The sequence below is a fragment of the Lissotriton helveticus genome, chromosome 5_1, assembly GCF_964261635.1.
Source record: "Lissotriton helveticus chromosome 5_1, aLisHel1.1, whole genome shotgun sequence".
Classification (NCBI taxonomy): Eukaryota; Metazoa; Chordata; class Amphibia; order Caudata; family Salamandridae; genus Lissotriton; species Lissotriton helveticus.
Window position 1 is genome coordinate 24,720,290 of NC_136065.1, and position 18,331 is coordinate 24,738,620.

Here is an 18,331-nt window from a genome sequence, read left to right on the forward strand (position 1 = left end):
GGGTTGAAGTAGTGTCGGGTTTCGTCACGCTGGTTCTTGGTGCTTGGAGCTGAAGAGGCTGCAGGCGCTGTGAAGGAGAAGTGTCCGGTGGGATCCAAGGGTGGATCGAAGTCGGAAAGTACCTGAAAGCAGAGGGGACAGAGTCTGGGTCACCCAGCAGTGACCAGGGTGGAACCAGGATGGAACCAGGCAATGTCGGGCGCAATCAGGTGGTTGTCGAGGAGCTTCTCTCCGCTGTCACGTGGGCTCTGGGGCATCTACGAAGTCCAGGAGCAGGTCACGATCTGTCCCACGAAGGCTCTCGCCGTCGGCGCTGTCGGCTTCAAGTTTGGAGCAAACAACACTTGGCAAAAGCAATCCACGCGGAACTGGAAGATTGCTTCTCACTCGGACCAGGAAGGTCAGAGTGGGGGCTCCTTTTCAGGGGAGCTGGTGCAAATCTGGAGCAACCAGAATCACAAGTTGTATTTCGTTTTTCGTCGGCACAGGGGCCACAAGCCAGCTGGCAAGGGACTGGCCAACGCGTTGAGCCAAAAGAAGCAGAAGGGCCCCACGAAGCACTCGTCAAGTGTGGAGGGCTGAACTTTGGTGCAAGAGTGGCTCAGGGTTGGGGCTTCTCAAACCCCGGTGTACAGCTTCGAGGGTCACTCGTGGGCTGCACGGTTAGCGTCTTGGGTGTTTCCAAGATGGCGTGCCCCACGCTTCCGGTCGCCTCCACGGGTCTCAGCTCTGCAGGGACTGTGGATCGGGCTGTTAGAAGGCAGGCAAGCTTTATCTCGTCGATCTCTGTCGCTCGAGTTCCGGCGGGAACTGCAACAAAGCAGATGTCGAAGTGCTGGATGGTGCCTGTTTGCACAGGGTGGTCACTCCTTGACCACAAGGGAGATTCTTCAGTCTTCTACGTTGAGTAGGATGTCGAAGGGTCCAGAGTTTCGTTTCTCATGTTTCATCAGGATAATCTGAAGTGCATTGGCACTGCTACCACTCTTATTCGAATCTGGGGGGCTGGATTACCTGCTAGGTCCCCTCCTATGGGTGGGACCCAGGAAGGGGGTGGATACACCCCTTTCCTTTGATCCAGGCTGCGCTGGGACTGGGGCTGGTGTGCCCCAGAACCGATTTGACCGGATTATGCAAGGGGCAGCCTTGTGCTCCCCATGCAGTGTCTGGTTTCTTTCAAACCTCCCTGCTACAATCCACTATCTCCTGTCTGGGGGGGTGTGACACCTCCCTGCAACAGGAAACCCTTTGTCCAGGCCCCTTTGGCTGAGTTTCGGTCAGCTTCAGGAGGTCAGACTTGTGTCTGTGGCAGAAGCATCCATTTTGTGGATCTGAGGCCCTTTTAGAAATCAACCGCATTTAAGTAAAGTAACATGTCTTACCCCTCTAGAGGGGTGGAATGCTATCCCCGTCGCCAGAACTGGCGAGGGGATAGTATTCCAAATCGTATGACACCTTACACAACATGTTTTGATAAAGCCAAACCAAAGTTGCTATATAACCGCGAGGATTATAATGCACTTAATAGTATATGGTATGGCACTATCCTGAAACAGCTTAGGGATTTGTTCCCGACGACTGCAGACAGGCTCAGCTCATGCTAGAGCTCCATCTCACATTAAACCACGCACTCTGCCTCCAGGATTGATAAGGCCTTCCATAGGAGTGACTCACAGGTTTATATGTGTCCAGATATAGGTTTAGATATAGGTATACTATATCTAAGCAAGAGGTGATTACACCACCTTGCCCCAGCTGAGTGATCAGCCAGTTGTGTCAATTTAAGAACCAGCCAGGGGTGGCAAAAGATATGCTGCAGCCCCTGGTAGGCCTTGGTGGCACCTATGCCCTGAGCACCTATAGTGCATGGTACAGGGGCTGACAAGGAGTCCATTTCCAATTGTGGTATGTACCTATAGCACATGTATTAATAATTTAGAGAGAGAACAGCAGGCTGGGGGTCTGATTGGCAGGCCCACAGCCTCAGTAGTCCAAAACCAGTGAAGCAAAAAGCAAATATTTGGGGTGACCATAGGATAGCAGACCCTACTCTCCTACAGGGTACTGGATGCAGAGAGCGCTGGTTCTGTCTAGGGGTACTGGATGCAGAGAGCACTGATTCCTGCACTCGGTACTAGATGCAGAGAGCGCTGGTTCTTTCACACAGTACTGGATGCAGAGAGCGCTGGTTCTGTCTTGGGGTACTGGATGCAGAGAGCGCTGGTTCTGTCTTGGGGTACTGGATGCAGAGAGCGCTGGTTCTGTCTTGGGGTACTGGATGCAGAGAGTGCTGGTTCTGTCTTGGGGTACTGGATGCAGAGAGCGCTGGTTCTTTCACACAGTACTGGATGCAGAGAGCGCTGGTTCTTTCACACAGTACTGGATGCAGAGAGCGCTGGTTCTGTTTTGGGGTACTGGATGCAGGGAGCGCTGGTTATGTCTTGGGGTACTGGATGCAGAGAGCGCTGGTTCTGTCTTGGGGTACTGGATGCAGAGAGCGCTGGTTCTGTCTTGGGGTACTGGATGCAGAGAGCGCTGGTTCTGTCTTGGGGTTCTGGATGCAGAGAGCGCTGGTTCTGTCTTGGGGTACTGGATGCAGAGAGCCCTGTTTCTGTCTAGGGGTACTGGATGCAGAGAGCACTGATTTCTGCACTCGGTACTAAATGCAGAGAGCGCTGGTCCCTGCACACGGGACTAGATGCAGAGAGGGCAGGTTCCTGCACACAGTACTAGATGCAGAGAGCGCTGGTCCCTGCACACGGGGCTAGATGCAGAGAGTGCAGGTTCCTGCACACAGTACTAGATGCAGAGAGCGCAGGTTCCTACACACGGAGTTAGATGCAGAGAGCGCTGGTTCCTGCACATGTGGCTAGGTGCAGAGAACGCAGGTTCCTGCACATGGGGCTAGATGCAGAGAGCGCTGGTTCCTGCACACGGGGCTAGATGCAGTGAGCGCAGGTTCCTACACACAGAGCTAATTGCAGAGAGCGCTGGTTCCTGCACACGGGGCTAGATGCAGAGAGCGCAGGTTTCTGCACATGGGGCTAGACGCAGAGAGCGCTGGTTCCTGCACACAGGATAGATGCAGAGAGCGCCGGTCCCTGCACACAGCATTAGATGCAGAGAGCTCTAGTTCCTGCACACAGGGCTAGATGCAGAAAGCGCTGGTTCCTGCACACAGGGCTAGATGTAGAGAGCGCAGGTTCCTGAACACAGTACTGGATGCAGAGAGCGCTGGATCCTGCACACGGGACTAGATGCAGAGAGCGCAGGTTCCTGCCCACAGCATTAGATGCAGAGAGCTCTAGTTCCTGCACACGGGGCTAGATGCAGAAAGCGCTGGTTCCTGCACACAGGGCTAGATGTAGAGAGCGCAGGTTCCTGCACACAGTACTGGATGCAGAGAGCGCTGGTTCCTGCACACAGCACTAGATGCAGAGAGCTCTGGTTCCTGCACACGGGACTGGATGCAGAGAGCGCTTGTTCCTGCACACGGGACTGGTGCAGAGAGCGCTGGTTCCTGCACACAGGGCTAGATGCAGAGAGCGCTGGTTCCTGCACACGGGACTGGATGCAGAGAGCACTGGTTCCTGCACACAGCTCTAGATGCAGAGAACGCAGGTTCCTGCACTCAGTACTGGATGCAGAGAGCGCTGGTTCCTGCACACAGCACTAGATGCAGAGAGCTCTGGTTCCTGCACATGGGACTGGATGCAGAGAGCGCTGGTTCTGTCTTGGGGTACTGGATACAGAGAGCGCTGGTTCTGTCTAGGGGTACTGGATGCAGAGAGCACTGATTTCTGCACTCGGTACTAGATGCAGAGAGCGCTGGTCCCTGCACACGGGACTAGATGCAGAGAGGGCAGGTTCCTGCACACAGTACTAGATGCAGAGCGCGCTGGTCCCTGCACACGGGGCTAGATGCAGAGAGTGCAGGTTCCTGCACACAGTACTAGATGCAGAGAGCGCAGGTTCCTACACACGGAGTTAGATGCAGAGAGCGCTGGTTCCTGCACATGTGGCTAGGTGCAGAGAACGCAGGTTCCTGCACATGGGGCTAGATGCAGAGAGCGCTGGTTCCTGCACACGGGGCTAGATGCAGAGAGCGAAGGTTCCTACACACAGAGCTAATTGCAGAGAGCGCTGGTTCCTGCACACGGGGCTAGATGCAGAGAGCGCAGGTTTCTGCACATGGGGCTAGACGCAGAGAGCGCTGGTTCCTGCACACGGGATAGATGCAGAGAGCGCAGGTCCCTGCACACAGCATTAGATGCAGAGAGCTCTAGTTCCTGCACACAGGGCTAGATGCAGAAAGCGCTGGTTCCTGCACACAGGGCTAGATATAGAGAGCGCAGGTTCCTGAACACAGTACTGGATGCAGAGAGCGCTGGATCCTGCACACGGGACTAGATGCAGAGAGCGCAGGTTCCTGCCCACAGCATTAGATGCAGAGAGCTCTAGTTCCTGCACACGGGGCTAGATGCAGAAAGCGCTGGTTCCTGCACACAGGGCTAGATGCAGAGAGCTCTGGTTCCTGCACACGGGACTGGATGCAGAGAGCGCTGGTTCCTGCACACGGGACTGGTGCAGAGAGCGCTGGTTCCTGCACACAGGGCTAGATGCAGAGAGCGCTGGTTCCTGCACACAGGACTAGTTGCAGAGAGCGCAGGTTCCTGCACACAGCACTAGATGCAGAAAGCGCTGGTTTCTGCACACGGGGCTGAATGTACAGAGCGCATGTTCCTGCACACAGTACTGGATGCAGAGAGCACTGGTTCCTGCACACAGCTCTAGATGCAGAGAACGCAGGTTCCTGCACTCAGTACTGGATGCAGAGAGCGCTGGTTCCTGCACACAGCACTAGATGCAGAGAGCTCTGGTTCCTGCACACAGCACTAGATGCAGAGAGCGCTGGTTCCTGCACACAGGGCTAGATGTAGAGAGCGCAGGTTCCTGCACACAGCATTAGATGCAGAGAGCTCTAGTTCCTGCACACGGGGCTAGATGCAGAAAGCGCTGGTTCCTGCACACAGGGCTAGATGTAGAGAGCGCAGGTTCCTGCACACAGTACTGGATGCAGAGAGCGCTGGTTCCTGCACACAGAACTAGATGCAGAGAGCTCTGGTTCCTGCACACAGGACTGGATGCAGAGAGCGCTGGTTCCTGCACACGGGACTGGATGCAGAGAGCACTGGTTCCTGCACACAGGGCTAGATGCAGAGAGCGCTGGTTCCTGCACACGGGACTAGTTGCAGAGAGCGCAGGTTCCTGCACACAGCACTAGATGCAGAAAGCGCTGGTTTCTGCACACGGGGCTGAATGTACAGAGCGCTGGTTCCTGCACACAGTACTGGATGCAGAGATCGCTGGTTCCTGCACACAGCACTAGATGTAGAGAGCTCTGGTTCCTGCACACGGGTCTAGATGTAGAGAGCGCAGGTTCCTGCACACAGCACTAGATGTAGAGAGCTCTGGTTCCTGCACAAGGGGCTAGACGCAGAAAGCGCTGGTTTCTGCACTCAGGGCTGAATGTACAGAGCGCAGGTTCCTGCACACAGTACTGGATGCAGAGAGCGCTGGTTCCTGCACACGGGACTAGATGCAGAGAGCGCTGGTTCCTGCACACAGGGCTAGATGTAGAGAGCACAGGTTCCTGCACATAGTACTGGATGCAGAGAGCTCTAGTTCCTGCCCACAGTACTGGATGCAGAGAGCGCTGGTTCCTGCACACGGGACTGGATGCAGAGAGCGCTGGTTCCTGCACACGGGACTGGATGCAGAGAGCGCTGGTTCCTGCACACAGGGCTAGATGCAGAGAGCGCTGGTTCCTGCACACGGGACTAGATGCAGAAAGCGCAGGTTCCTGCACACAGCACTAGATGCAGAAAGCGCAGGTTCCTGCACTCAGTACTGGATGCAGAGAGCGCTGGTTCCTGCACACGGGGCTAGATGCAGAGAGCGCTGGTTCCTGCACACGGGGCTAGATGCAGAGAGCGCTGGTTCCTGCACACGGGGCTAGATGCAGAGAGCGCTGGTTCCTACACACGGGGCTAGATGCAGAGAGCGCAGGTTCCTGCACACAGCACTAGATGCAGAGAGCGCAGGTTCCTGCACTCAGTACTGGATGCAGAGAGCGCTGGTTCCTGCACACAGCTCTAGATGCAGAGAGCGCTGGATCCTGCACACGGGGCTAGATGCAGAGAGCGCTGGTTCCTGCACACAGCACTAGATGCAGAGAGCGCAGGTTCCTGCACTCAGTACTGGATGCAGAGAGCGCTGGTTCCTGCACACGGGGCTAGATGCAGAGAGCGCTTGTTCCTGCACACGGGGCTAGATGCAGAGAGCGCTGGTTCCTGCACACAGCACTAGATGCAGAGAGCGCAGGTTCCTGCACTCAGTACTGGATGCAGAGAGCGCTGGTTCCTGCACACGGGGCTAGATGCAGAGAGCGCTGGTTCCTGCACACGGGGCTAGATGCAGAGAGCGCTGGTTCCTGCACACAGCACTAGATGCAGAGAGCGCAGGTTCCTGCACTCAGTACTGGATGCAGAGAGCGCTGGTTCCTGCACACGGGGCTAGATGCAGAAAGCGCTGGTTTCTGCACACAGGGCTAGATGTAGAGAGCACAGGTTCCTGCACACTGTACTGGATGCAGAGAGCACTGGTTCCTGCACACGGGACTAGATGCAGAGAGCGCTGGTTCCTGCACACAGGGCTAGATGTAGAGAGCACAGGTTCCTGCACACAGTACTGGATGCAGAGAGCTCTAGTTCCTGCCCACAGTACTGGATGCAGATAGCGCTGGTTCCTGCACACGGGACTGGATGCAGAGAGCGCTGGTTCCTGCACACGGGACTGGATGCAGAGAGCGCTGGTTCCTGCACACTGGGCTAGATGCAGAGAGCGCTGGTTCCTGCACACGGGACTAGATGCAGAAAGCGCAGGTTCCTGCACACAGCACTAGATGCAGAAAGTGCAGGTTCCTGCACTCAGTACTGGATGCAGAGAGCGCTGGTTCCTGCACACGGGGCTAGATGCAGAGAGCGCTGGTTCCTGCACACGGGGTAGATGTAGAGAGGGCAGGCTCCTGCACTCAGTACTGGATGCAGAGAGCGCAGGTTCCTGCCCACAGTACTAGATGCAGAGAGTGCAGGTTCCTACACCCGGAGCTAGATGCAGAGAGCGCAGGTTCCTGCACTCAGTACTGGATGCAGAGAGTGGTGGTTCCTGCACACGGTACTAGATGCAGAGAGCGCTGGTTCCTGCCCACAGTACTGGATGCAGAGATCGCTGGTTCCTGCACACGGGGCTAGATGCAGAGAGCACAGGTTCCTGCACACGGGGTAGATGTAGAGAGGGCAGCTTCCTGCCCACAGTACTGGATGCAGAGATCGCTGGTTCCTGCACACGGGGCTAGATGCAGAGAGCGCTGGATCCTGCACACGGGGCTAGATGCAGAGAGCGCTGGTTCCTGCACACAGCACTAGATGCAGAGAGCGCAGGTTCCTGCACTCAGTACTGGATGCAGAGAGCGCTGGTTCCTGCACACGGGGCTAGATGCAGAGAGCGCTGGTTCCTGCACACGGGGCTAGATGCAGAGAGCGCTGGTTCCTGCACACAGCACTAGATGCAGAGAGCGCTGGTTCCTACACACAGCACTAGATGCAGAGAGCGCAGGTTCCTGCACTCAGTACTGGATGCAGAGAGCGCTGGTTCCTGCACACGGGGCTAGATGCAGAAAGCGCTGGTTCCTGCACACAGGGCTAGATGTAGAGAGCACAGGTTCCTGCACACAGTACTGGATGCAGAGAGCTCTAGTTCCTGCCCACAGTACTGGATGCAGATAGCGCTGTTCCTGCACACGGGACTAGATGCAGAGAGCGCTGGTTCCTGCACACAGGGCTAGATGTAGAGAGCACAGGTTCCTGCACACAGTACTGGATGCAGAGAGCTCTAGTTCCTGCCCACAGTACTGGATGCAGATAGCGCTGTTCCTGCACACGGGACTGGATGCAGAGAGCGCTGGTTCCTGCACACGGGACTGGATGCAGAGAGCGCTGGTTCCTGCACACTGGGCTAGATGCAGAGAGCGCTGGTTCCTGCACACGGGACTAGATGCAGAAAGCGCAGGTTCCTGCACACAGCACTAGATGCAGAAAGTGCAGGTTCCTGCACTCAGTACTGGATGCAGAGAGCGCTGGTTCCTGCACACGGGGCTAGATGCAGAGAGCGCTGGTTCCTGCACACGGGGTAGATGTAGAGAGGGCAGGCTCCTGCACTCAGTACTGGATGCAGAGAGCGCAGGTTCCTGCCCACAGTACTAGATGCAGAGAGTGCAGGTTCCTACACCCGGAGCTAGATGCAGAGAGCACAGGTTCCTGCACACGGTACTAGATGCAGAGAGCGCTGGTTCCTACACCCGGAGCTAGATGCAGAGAGCACAGGTTCCTGCACACGGGGCTAGATGCAGAGAGCGCTGGTTCCTGCCCACAGTACTGGATGCAGAGAGCGCTGGTTCCTGCACACGGGGCTAGATGCAGAGAGCGCGGGTTCCTGCACACGGGGTAGATGTAGAGAGGGCAGCTTCCTGCCCACAGTACTGGATGCAGAGATCGCTGGTTCCTGCACACGGGGCTAGATGCAGAGAGCACTGGTTCTTTCATACAGTACTGGATTCAGTGCTCACCGTGAGGCTTTTCTTGGAATAATGATTATAATTATCCTGTCAGCACAGCATTTCCACCAATAACTCAGCCCGTTGCATGCTGGGAAATGTTAACCCGTGCACTCCTCCCGAACTTGTAAGACTGTCCATGTTAATGGGGATTCCTGTCACTGAGGGTCGAGGCATAGCATTCAGAGGGCACTGTCACTGAGGGTGGCCTGTCACTGAAGGGGAGACTGGTCACTGAAAAGAAGCGCTGTCACTGAGGGAGGGAGTGCTGTCACTGAAGGGGAGCGCTGTCACAGAAGGAGGGAACCCTGTCACTGAAGGGGAGCACTGTCACTGAAGGGGAGCGCTGTCACTGAAGGAGGGAACCCTGTCACTGAAGGGGAGCGCTGTCACTGAAGGAGGGAACCCTGTCACTGAAGGAGGGAACCCTGTCACTGAAGGAGGGAACCCTGTCACTGAAGGGGAGCGCTGTCACTGAAGGGGAGCGCTGTCACTGAAGGAGTGAATCCTGTCACTGAAGGGGAGCGCTGTCACTGAAGGAGTGAATCCTGTCACTGAAGGGGAGGCATGTCACTGAAGGGGAGCGCTGTCACTGAAGGAGGGAACCCTGTCACTGAAGGGGAGCGCTGTCACTGAAGGAGGGAACCCTGTCACTGAAGGAGGGAACCCTGTCACTGAAGGGGAGCGCTGTCACTGAAGGGGAACGCTGTCACTGAAGGGGAGCGCTGTCACTGAAGGGGAGCGCTGTCACTGAAGGAGGGAACCCTGTCACTGAAGGGGAGCGCTGTCACTGAAGGAGGGAACCCTGTCACTGAAGGGGAGCGCTGTCACTGAAGGGGAGTGCTGTCACAGAAGGAGGGAACCCTGTCACTGAAAGAGGGAACCCTGTCACTGAAGGGGAGCACTGTCACTGAAGGGGAGCGCTATCACTTCAGGAGGGAACCCTGTCACTGAAGGAGGGAACCCTGTCACTGTAGGGGAGCACTGTCACTGAAGGGGAGCGCTGTCACTGAAGGAGGGAATCCTGTCACTGAAGGGGAGCGCTGTCACTGAAGGGGAGCGCTGTCACTGAAGGAGGGAACCTTGTCACTGAAGGGGAGCGCTGTCACTGAAGGCGGGAACCTTGTCACTGAAGGGGAGCACTGTCACTGAAGGGGAGCGCTGTCACTTCAGGAGGGAACCCTGTCACAGAAGGAGGGAACCCTGTCACTGAAGGGGAGCACTGTCACTGAAGGGGAGCGCTGTCACTGCAGGAGGGAACCCTGTCACTGAAAGAGGGAACCCTGTCACTGAAGGGGAGCGCTGTCACTGAAGGGGAGCGCTGTCACAGAAGGAGGGAACCCTGTCACTGAAAGAGGGAACCCTGTCACTGAAGGGGAGCACTGTCACTGAAGGGGAGCGCTGTCACTGCAGGAGGGAACCCTGTCACTGAATGGGAGCACTGTCACTGAAGGGGAGCGCTGTCACTGCAGGAGGGAACCCTGTCACTGAAGGGGAGCACTGTCACTGAAGGGGAGCGCTGTCACAGAAGGAGGGAACCCTGTCACTGAAGGGGAGCACTGTCACTGAAGGGGAGCGCTGTCACTGCAGGAGGGAACCCTGTCACTGAAGGGCAGCACTGTCACTGAAGGGGAGCGCTGTCACTGCAGGAGGGAACCCTGTCACTGAAAGAGGGAACCCTGTCACTGAAGGGGAGCGCTGTCACTGAAGGGGAGCGCTGTCACTGAAGGAGGGAACCCTGTCACTGAAGGAGGGAACCCTGCCACTGAAGGGGAGCGCTGTCACTTAAGGGGAGCGTTGTCACTGAAGGAGGGAACCCTGTCACTGAAGGGGAGCGCTGTCACAGAAGGAGGGAACCCTGTCACTGAAGGGGAGCACTGTCACTGAAGGGGAGCGCTGTCACTGCAGGAGGGAACCCTGTCACTGAAGGGGAGCACTGTCACTGAAGGGGAGCGCTGTCACTGCAGGAGGGAACCCTGTCACTGAAAGAGGGAACCCTGTCACTGAAGGGAAGCGCTGTCACTGAAGGGGAGCGCTGTCACTGAAGGAGGGAACCCTGTCACTGAAGGAGGGAACCCTGTCACTGAAGGGGAGCGCTGTCACTGAAGGGGGGAACCCTGTCACTGAAGGGGGGAACCCTGTCACTGAAGGGGAGCGCTGTCACTGAAGGGGAGCGCTGTCACTGAAGGAGGGAACCCTGTCACTGAAGGGGAGCACTGTCACTGAAGGGGAGCGCTGTCACTGCAGGAGGGAACCCTGTCACTGAAAGAGGGAACCCTGTCACTGAAGGGGAGCGCTGTCACTGAAGGGGAGCGCTGTCACTGAAGGAGGGAACCCTGTCACTGAAGGAGGGAACCCTGTCACTGAAGGGGAGCGCTGTCACTGAAGGGGAGCGCTGTCACTGAAGGAGGGAACCCTGTCACTGAAGGGGAGCGCTGTCACTGAAGGAGGGAACCCTGTCACTGAAGGGGAGCGCTGTCACTGAAGGGGAGCGCTGTCACAGAAGGAGGGAACCCTGTCACTGAAGGGGAGCACTGTCACTGAAGGGGAGCGCTGTCACTGCAGGAGGGAACCCTGTCACTGAAAGAGGGAACCCTGTCACTGAAGGGGAGCGCTGTCACTGAAGGGGAGCGCTGTCACTGAAGGAGGGAACCCTGTCACTGAAGGGGGGAACCCTGTCACTGAAGGGGAGCGCTGTCACTGAAGGGGAGCGCTGTCACTGAAGGAGGGAACCCTGTCACTGAAGGAGGGAACCCTGTCACTGAAGGGGAGCGCTGTCACTGAAGGGGAGCGCTGTCACTGAAGGAGGGAATCCTGTCACTGAAGGGGAGCGCTGTCACTGAAGGGGAGCACTGTCACTGAAGGAGGGAACCTTGTCACTGAAGGGGAGCGCTGTCACTGAAGGGGAGCGCTGTCACTGAAGGAGGGAACCCTGTCACTGAAAGAGGGAACCCTGTCACTGAAGGGGAGCGCTGTCACTGAAGGAGGGAACCCTGTCACTGAAGGGGAACGCTGTCACTGAAGGAGGGAACCCTGTCACTGAAGGGGAGCGCTGTCACTGAAGGAGTGAACCCTGTCACCAAAGTGAAGCCCTGTCATTGAGGGAGGGAGCGCTGTCACTGGGGGAGGCATGTCACTGAAGGGGAGCGCTGTCACTGTGGGAGGCATGTCACTGATGGGGAGCGCTGTCACTGGGGGAGGCATGTCACTGAAGGGGAGCGCTGTCACTGGGGGAGGCATGTCAATGAAGAGGAGACCGGTCACTGAAGGGGAGCGCTGTCACTGAAGGAGGGAACCCTGTCACTGAAGGGGAGCGCTGTCACTGAAGAACAAAACCCTGTCACTGAAGAGGAGCCCGGTCACTGAAGGGGAGCCCTGTCACTCAGGGAGGGAGCGCTGTCACTGAAGGAGAGCCCTGTCACTGAAGATGAGCCCTGTCAATGAAGAGGAGCCTGGTCACTGAAGGGGAGCCCGATCACTGAGGGAGGGAACCCTGCCACTCAGGGAGGGATTGTTGTCACTGAAGGGGAGTCCAGTCACTGAGGGAGGGAACCCTGTCACTCAGGGAGGGAGCGCTGTCACTGAAGGGGAGCCCGGTCACTGAGGGAGGGAATCCTGTCACTCAGGGAGGCTGTAACTCAGGGAGGGAGCGCTGTCACTGAGGGTGTTGTGTCACTGAAGTGGAGCCCTGTCACTCAGGGAGGGAGCGCTGTCACTGAAGGAGAGCCCTGTCACTGAAGATGAGCCCTGTCAATGAAGAGGAGCCTGGTCACTGAAGGGGAGCCCGATCACTGAGGGAGGGAACCCTGTTACTCAGGGAGGGAGCGCTGTCACTGAGGGTGTTGTGTCACTGAAGGAAAGCCCTGTCACTCAGGGAGGGAGCGCTGTCACTGAAGGGGAGCCCGATCACTGAGGGAGGGAACCCTGTTACTCAGGGAGGGAGCGCTGTCACTGAGGGTGTTGTGTCACTGAAGGGGAGCCCTGTCACTCAGTAAGGGAGCGCTGTCACTGAAGGGGATCCCTGTCACTGAAGATGAGCCCTGTCAATGAAGAGGAGCCCGGTCACTGAGGGAGGGAACCCTGTCACTCAGGGAGGGAGCACTGTCACTGAGGGTGTTGTGTCACTGAAGGAAAGCCCTGTCACTCAGGGAGGGAGCGCTGTCACTGAAGGGGAGCCCGGTAACTGAAGGAGGGAACCCTGCCACTCAGGGAGGGATTGTTGTCACTGAAGGGGAGTCCAGTCACTGAGGTAGGGAACCCTGTCACTCAGGGAGGGAGCGCTGTCACTGAAGGGGAGCCCGGTCACTGAGGGAGGGAATCCTGTCACTCAGGGAGGCTGTAACTCAGGGAGGGAGCGCTGTCACTGAGGGTGTTGTGTCACTGAAGTGGAGCCCTGTCACTCAGGGAGGGAGCGCTGTTACTGAAGGGGAGCCCTGTCACTGAAGATGAGCCCTGTCAATGAAGAGGAGCCTGGTCACTGAAGGGGAGCCCGATCACTGAGGGAGGGAACCCTGTCACTGAGGGAGGGAGCGTTGTCACTGATGGTGTTGTGTCACTGAAGTGGAGCCCTGTCACTCAGCGAGGGACCTCTGTCACTGAATGAGAGCCCTGTCACTGAAGAGGAGCCTGGTCACTGAAGGGGAGCCCGATCACTGAGGGAGGGAACCCTGTCACTCAGGGAGGGAGCGCAGTCACTGAGGGTGTTGTATCACTGAAGTGGAGCCCTGTCACTCAGGGAGGGAGCGCTGTCACTGAAGGGGAGCCCTGTCACTGAAGCTGAGCCCTGTCAATGAAGAGGAGACCGGTCACTGAATGGGAGCCCGATCACTAAGGGAGGGAACCCTGTCACTCAGGGAGGGAGCGCTGTACTGAGGGTGTCGTGTTACTGAAGGAAAGCTCTGTCACTCAGGAAGGGAGCGCTGTCACTAAGGGTGTTGTGTCACTGAAGTGGAACCCTGTCACTCAGGGAGGGAGCGCTGTCACTGAAGGGGAGTCCTGTCACTGAAGCTGAGCCCTGTCAATGAAGAGGAGCCTGGTCACTGAAGGGGAGCCCGATCACTGAGGGAGGGAACCCTGTCACTCAGGGAGGGAGCGCAGTCACTGAGGGTGTTGTATCACTGAAGTGGAGCCCTGTCACTCAGGGAGGGAGCGCTGTCACTGAAGGGGAGCCCTGTCACTGAAGCTGAGCCCTGTCAATGAAGAGGAGACCGGTCACTGAATGGGAGCCCGATCACTGAGGGAGGGAACCCTGTCACTCAGGGAGGGAGCGCTGTCACTGAGGGTGTTGTGTCACTGAAAAAAAGCCCTGTCGCTCAGGAAGAGAGGGCTGTCACTGAGGGTGTTGTGTCACTGAAGTGGAACCCTGTCACTCAGCGAGGGAGCGCTGTCACTGAAGGGGTTTCAAAAAGTTGGCTAACCCAATAAACCCAGGTAGGTTTGGGCAATGAAAATGATCAAAGTGAAAGGTGTCTACTGGGGATTTCACTTATTCTCTAAGTTTTTATGGTACCTAAGTTATTTATAAGTCAGTCCAATATGATCCGACTCCTAGGTGTCCAGCTGAACAACCACAAGCAATTAATGCAATTCACAGAGCACAAAGCAAAACAAAACAAAGCACACGGAGAATCCTAGTCATGGAAATTGAATTAATCTGAGTCAAATATTTTTTAAAAAAGGAGAAGGTACAGATGGCAACAATAAAAATATATATCGGCAAAAATGTTATGAAAAAGATGTACAAATGAATTTGAACATACAATACATAACCAACGTCAGCTCCTAGAAATGGCAAAAAACAATATTATCCCAATGTCAATAAATATGGTTAAAGAAAAACAATTTTTCTGGAGTTGGCGGGAATGTCGACGTTTCCGTCTTGGTGGCTTCAGTCGGTTAGACCATCTTCAGGACAACAACTTTATGCATGATATATAACCCTAAACAAATGTAATGATATATTATATTATCAAATTACATAATATTAACACAAATTCAATCAATTCAGTTAAGGACGGACCGTGTGCAAAAAGGGGGGGCAATGGTGATGATAGCAAAGGAAAAAATCCATGTCAAACAACACCCAAGTAAAAAAATCACATTTGTGCAGAGCCCAAGTGAGTTGATTTAGATATGAAGAAGTGACATAGGCTTACTTCTATGTTAGTCACAAGGAAAACAATTGTTGACCTTGGATCTAAACGGCACTTGCAAACCAGCTTTCAAATCACTGTCAAGGAAAATCAAAAGAGTGATGATTAATCTACTCCTCAGCCGCATATTAGAATATGTGAAGTATGACCGTTCAACTGTATACCTCGTGGTATCCAATAGCCTAAGTGTCTGAACAGTGAAGCCAGCTGCGGGTCTTCTAGTGTTCTTTAAGGATGGGAGGCAAATCCAAATTCTAAAGGAGCATACAATAAATGAGGCGTCAGACAGTTGTCGATGGAGTTGATTTCATAAGTAGTGGCTATGTCATCCACAAGAATGCAAAGGCCAAATATCCCCAGGGAGGTCCTTGCGTTGGACCCTGGAGGAGCGTCGGCGCCTGTTAGTCCTACGGGCGGTTGTAGCCCTCAGCAACCGGGGGTTGCCTGCAAAGCTCCGCACCCTTTCTGGGGGGCGTGAGTAAGAGGGTGGACTGATGGTCCACCGGAGGGCGGGGCTATATCCTCCCCCAAATCTGGCAAACACCAGTTGGCTAGGGCCACGGTGTCATTCGGCCCATCAGGCTCATCAGGTGGGCAGGCGGCGAGGGGCGACCTGCCCTTGGATCGCCCGTAAGATAATCCGCCATGTTGGCATATTTGTTGTGCAAATAAACCTGCAGCAATTTTCTCCACAAAGAAGGTCTCTTGTCTGTTTATTTCTCCAGGATATTGCTGTGGGAGGGATGGGGATTGTTGCCGATATTGGCACTATGCATATACACCTAGGAGAATTTACATCACACGCACATGCATACACAAAATAGAGCATCCGTACACATGCAGGAGAACCTGCATCCCGTACACAGGAGGGTCTGCATCCCACACAGGAAAGCCTGCATCACAAATGAGTGCCTGCCTTTTACATACAGAAGAAAAAGTTACTTACCTTCGGTAACGCTTTTTCTGGTAGATACAATATCTGCCTGTGGATTCCTCACCTTATGAATATCCCCCTGCGTCAGCAACATTCGGAAATTCTTTTCGTAGCTTCGCGCCGACGTGGACTCGGACGTCATAGAGGCACGGCATCGCTCGCGACTCCGCTGACGTCACCGACGCCTATATTAGGCCCACACCGGCGTGATGACATCAGTTCCGCCCTTTTTTCCTTGCCTTCGAGGAACACGGACGGACCAATGACAGTAGACATATACACAGTATACGCAGTAAAAATATCAAGATAACACACACAGTCTGAGGCAAATGCAATAAAACATTTGACAATACAATAAATACATAATAGAAACACTGGCATAGAAGAGTGGACAACGGGGAGGCGGGTGGGTCCGTGAGGAATCCACAGGCAGATATTGTATCTACCAAAAAAAGCGTTACCGAAGGTAAGTAACTTGTTCTTCTGATAGATACATCTGCCGTGTGGATTCCTCACCTTGTGAATAGAGTCCCACAGCAGTCTCCACTCCCGGAGAAGGGTGTCCACTCTTCTAGACCAGGAAATCCTGGAGAACAGAGCGTGCAAAGTGACCGTCCCTCCTCACCTCGGAATCCAAGCAGTAATGCTTCGCGAAAGTGTGGAGGGAAGACCAAGTTGCCGCCCTGCAAATATCCTCTACAGGAACACCTCTAGCCAATGCAGAGGTTGACGACTTAGCTCTTGTAGAATGAGCCCTTATACCCTCTGGTGATTCCTTACCGGCCAAAGAGTAGCAGATCTTTATACAGAGGACGATCCATCTCGATAAAGTTCTCTTATGGACCGCTCTTCCTCTCTTGCAGCCAGCAAAGCCAATGAAGAGCTGGTCATCCAACCGACAGTCTTTAGATCTGTCCAGATAAAAAGACACCGCCCTCTTGGGGTCCAGACGGTGTAATCTCTCCTCCTCCTTGGAAGGGTGTGGGGGAGGATAAAAGGTAGGGAGGGTAACAGATTGACCAAGGTGGAAAGGAGTCACCACCTTAGGCAGAAAAGCAGCCCTGGTCCTAAGAACCATTAGATCAGCATGAATGGACAAGAAAGGGGGCTTGGAACTAAGCGCTTGAAGCTCACTTACCCTCCTTGCCGAGGTTATTGCAACGAGGAAAACTGTCTTAAGAGTCAAAAGCCTCATAGGACATTTGTGAAGAGGCTCAAAAGGAGCACCCATCAGAAAGGTCAAAACAAGATTTAAGTCCCCCTGAGGCACAATAAAAGAAGTAGGAGGGAACTTATTCGTAAGGCCCTTCAAAAACCTTAAAACCACAGGAGATTTAAAAAGAGATGGCTGGTCAGGCAAACAGAGAAATGCCGACAGCGCTGAAAGATAGCCCTTCACTGTGGCAACAGCATGCCCCTGTTGCGCCAGAGAAAGGGTAAACTGGAGAACATCAGACAAACGGGCTCTCAAAGGGTCTATAGAATTCTCCCCACACCAAACGACAAATTTTGACCACCTATAAGAATAGATGGACTTAGTGGAGTCACGCCTGGCTGACAAAATGACATCCACCACGTCAGGCGGGAGAGAAAAAGAACTCAGGTTGCCCCGTTCAATCTCCAGGCATGAAGGTGTAAGGTCTGGAGGTGGGGGTGTAGAACCTGCCCCTCCATCTGAGAGAGGAGATCTGCCCTGTGAGGGAGACGGAGCGGCGGGTGAGAGGAGAGGTGGAGAAGGTCTGAGTACCACACCCTTCTTGGCCAATCCGGGGCGACCAATATGACTTGGGCCCGGTCTTGGCAAATTTTCCTCAGAACCCGAGGAATCAAAGGTATGGGAGGAAACGCGTAAAGGAGTTGCGAGCTCCAACTCAACTGAAACGCGTCCCCAAGGCTCCTTGCATCGAATACTGGAGACTGCAGAATAACGGGCAGTGAGCATTCTCTTGAGTGGCAAAAAGGTCCACCTGAGGAGTCCCCCACGTCCGAAAAATGTGACGAACTACCTCCGGATGAAGCCTCCACTCGTGGTCGGCAGAGAACTGCCGACTGAGACTGTCTGAACGAACGTTCTGAACTCCGGCCAGATGATTTGCCATCAGACAAATCTGATGGTCCTGAACCCAGGACCAGAGACGCAGAGCCTCTCAGCAGAGACACTGCGACCCCACTCCTCCCTGCTTGTTGATGTACCACATCGCGGTCGTGTTGTCCGTCAGGACTTGCACTGACACACCGCGAAGGGAAGGGAGGAAGGCCTTGAGTGCCAAACGTATCGCCCGCAATTCCAGAAGGTTGATGTGAAGCAACCTTTCCTCTGGAGACCAAAGACCCTTGACCTCCAGATCCCCCAGATGAGCACTCCACCCGAGAGTGGATGCATCCGTTATTACCATGGCCACCGATGGAGGAAGTTGAAAAGGCTTTCCTTGCGACAGATTGCCTTCCACGCTCCACCAAGACAGATCCGCTGCAGTTTCTCTGGAGATCCTCACTGACTCCCTGAGATCTCCGTTGTGCTGATACCACTGCCTGCGGAGGCACCACTGGAGTGCCCTCATGTGCCAGCGT

The 18,331-nt window shown here is 55.0% G+C and overlaps 1 long non-coding RNA gene across 3 annotated transcripts in view; it reads right to left on the reverse strand.

The window, feature by feature from the left end:
• The window catches only part of LOC144754092 (uncharacterized), a 497,596-nt gene that overhangs the window by 283,903 nt on the left and 195,362 nt on the right, over positions 1-18,331 (reverse strand). For 2 of the 3 annotated variants that reach the window (XR_013594657.1, XR_013594656.1), the window contains one exon: positions 14,370-14,613. The exons of the other annotated variant lie outside the window; for it this stretch is intronic. This is a non-coding gene — a long non-coding RNA (uncharacterized LOC144754092). Of the gene's footprint in view, positions 1-14,369; positions 14,614-18,331 lie in introns of those variants that run through there. 3 annotated transcript variants of the gene reach the window in all.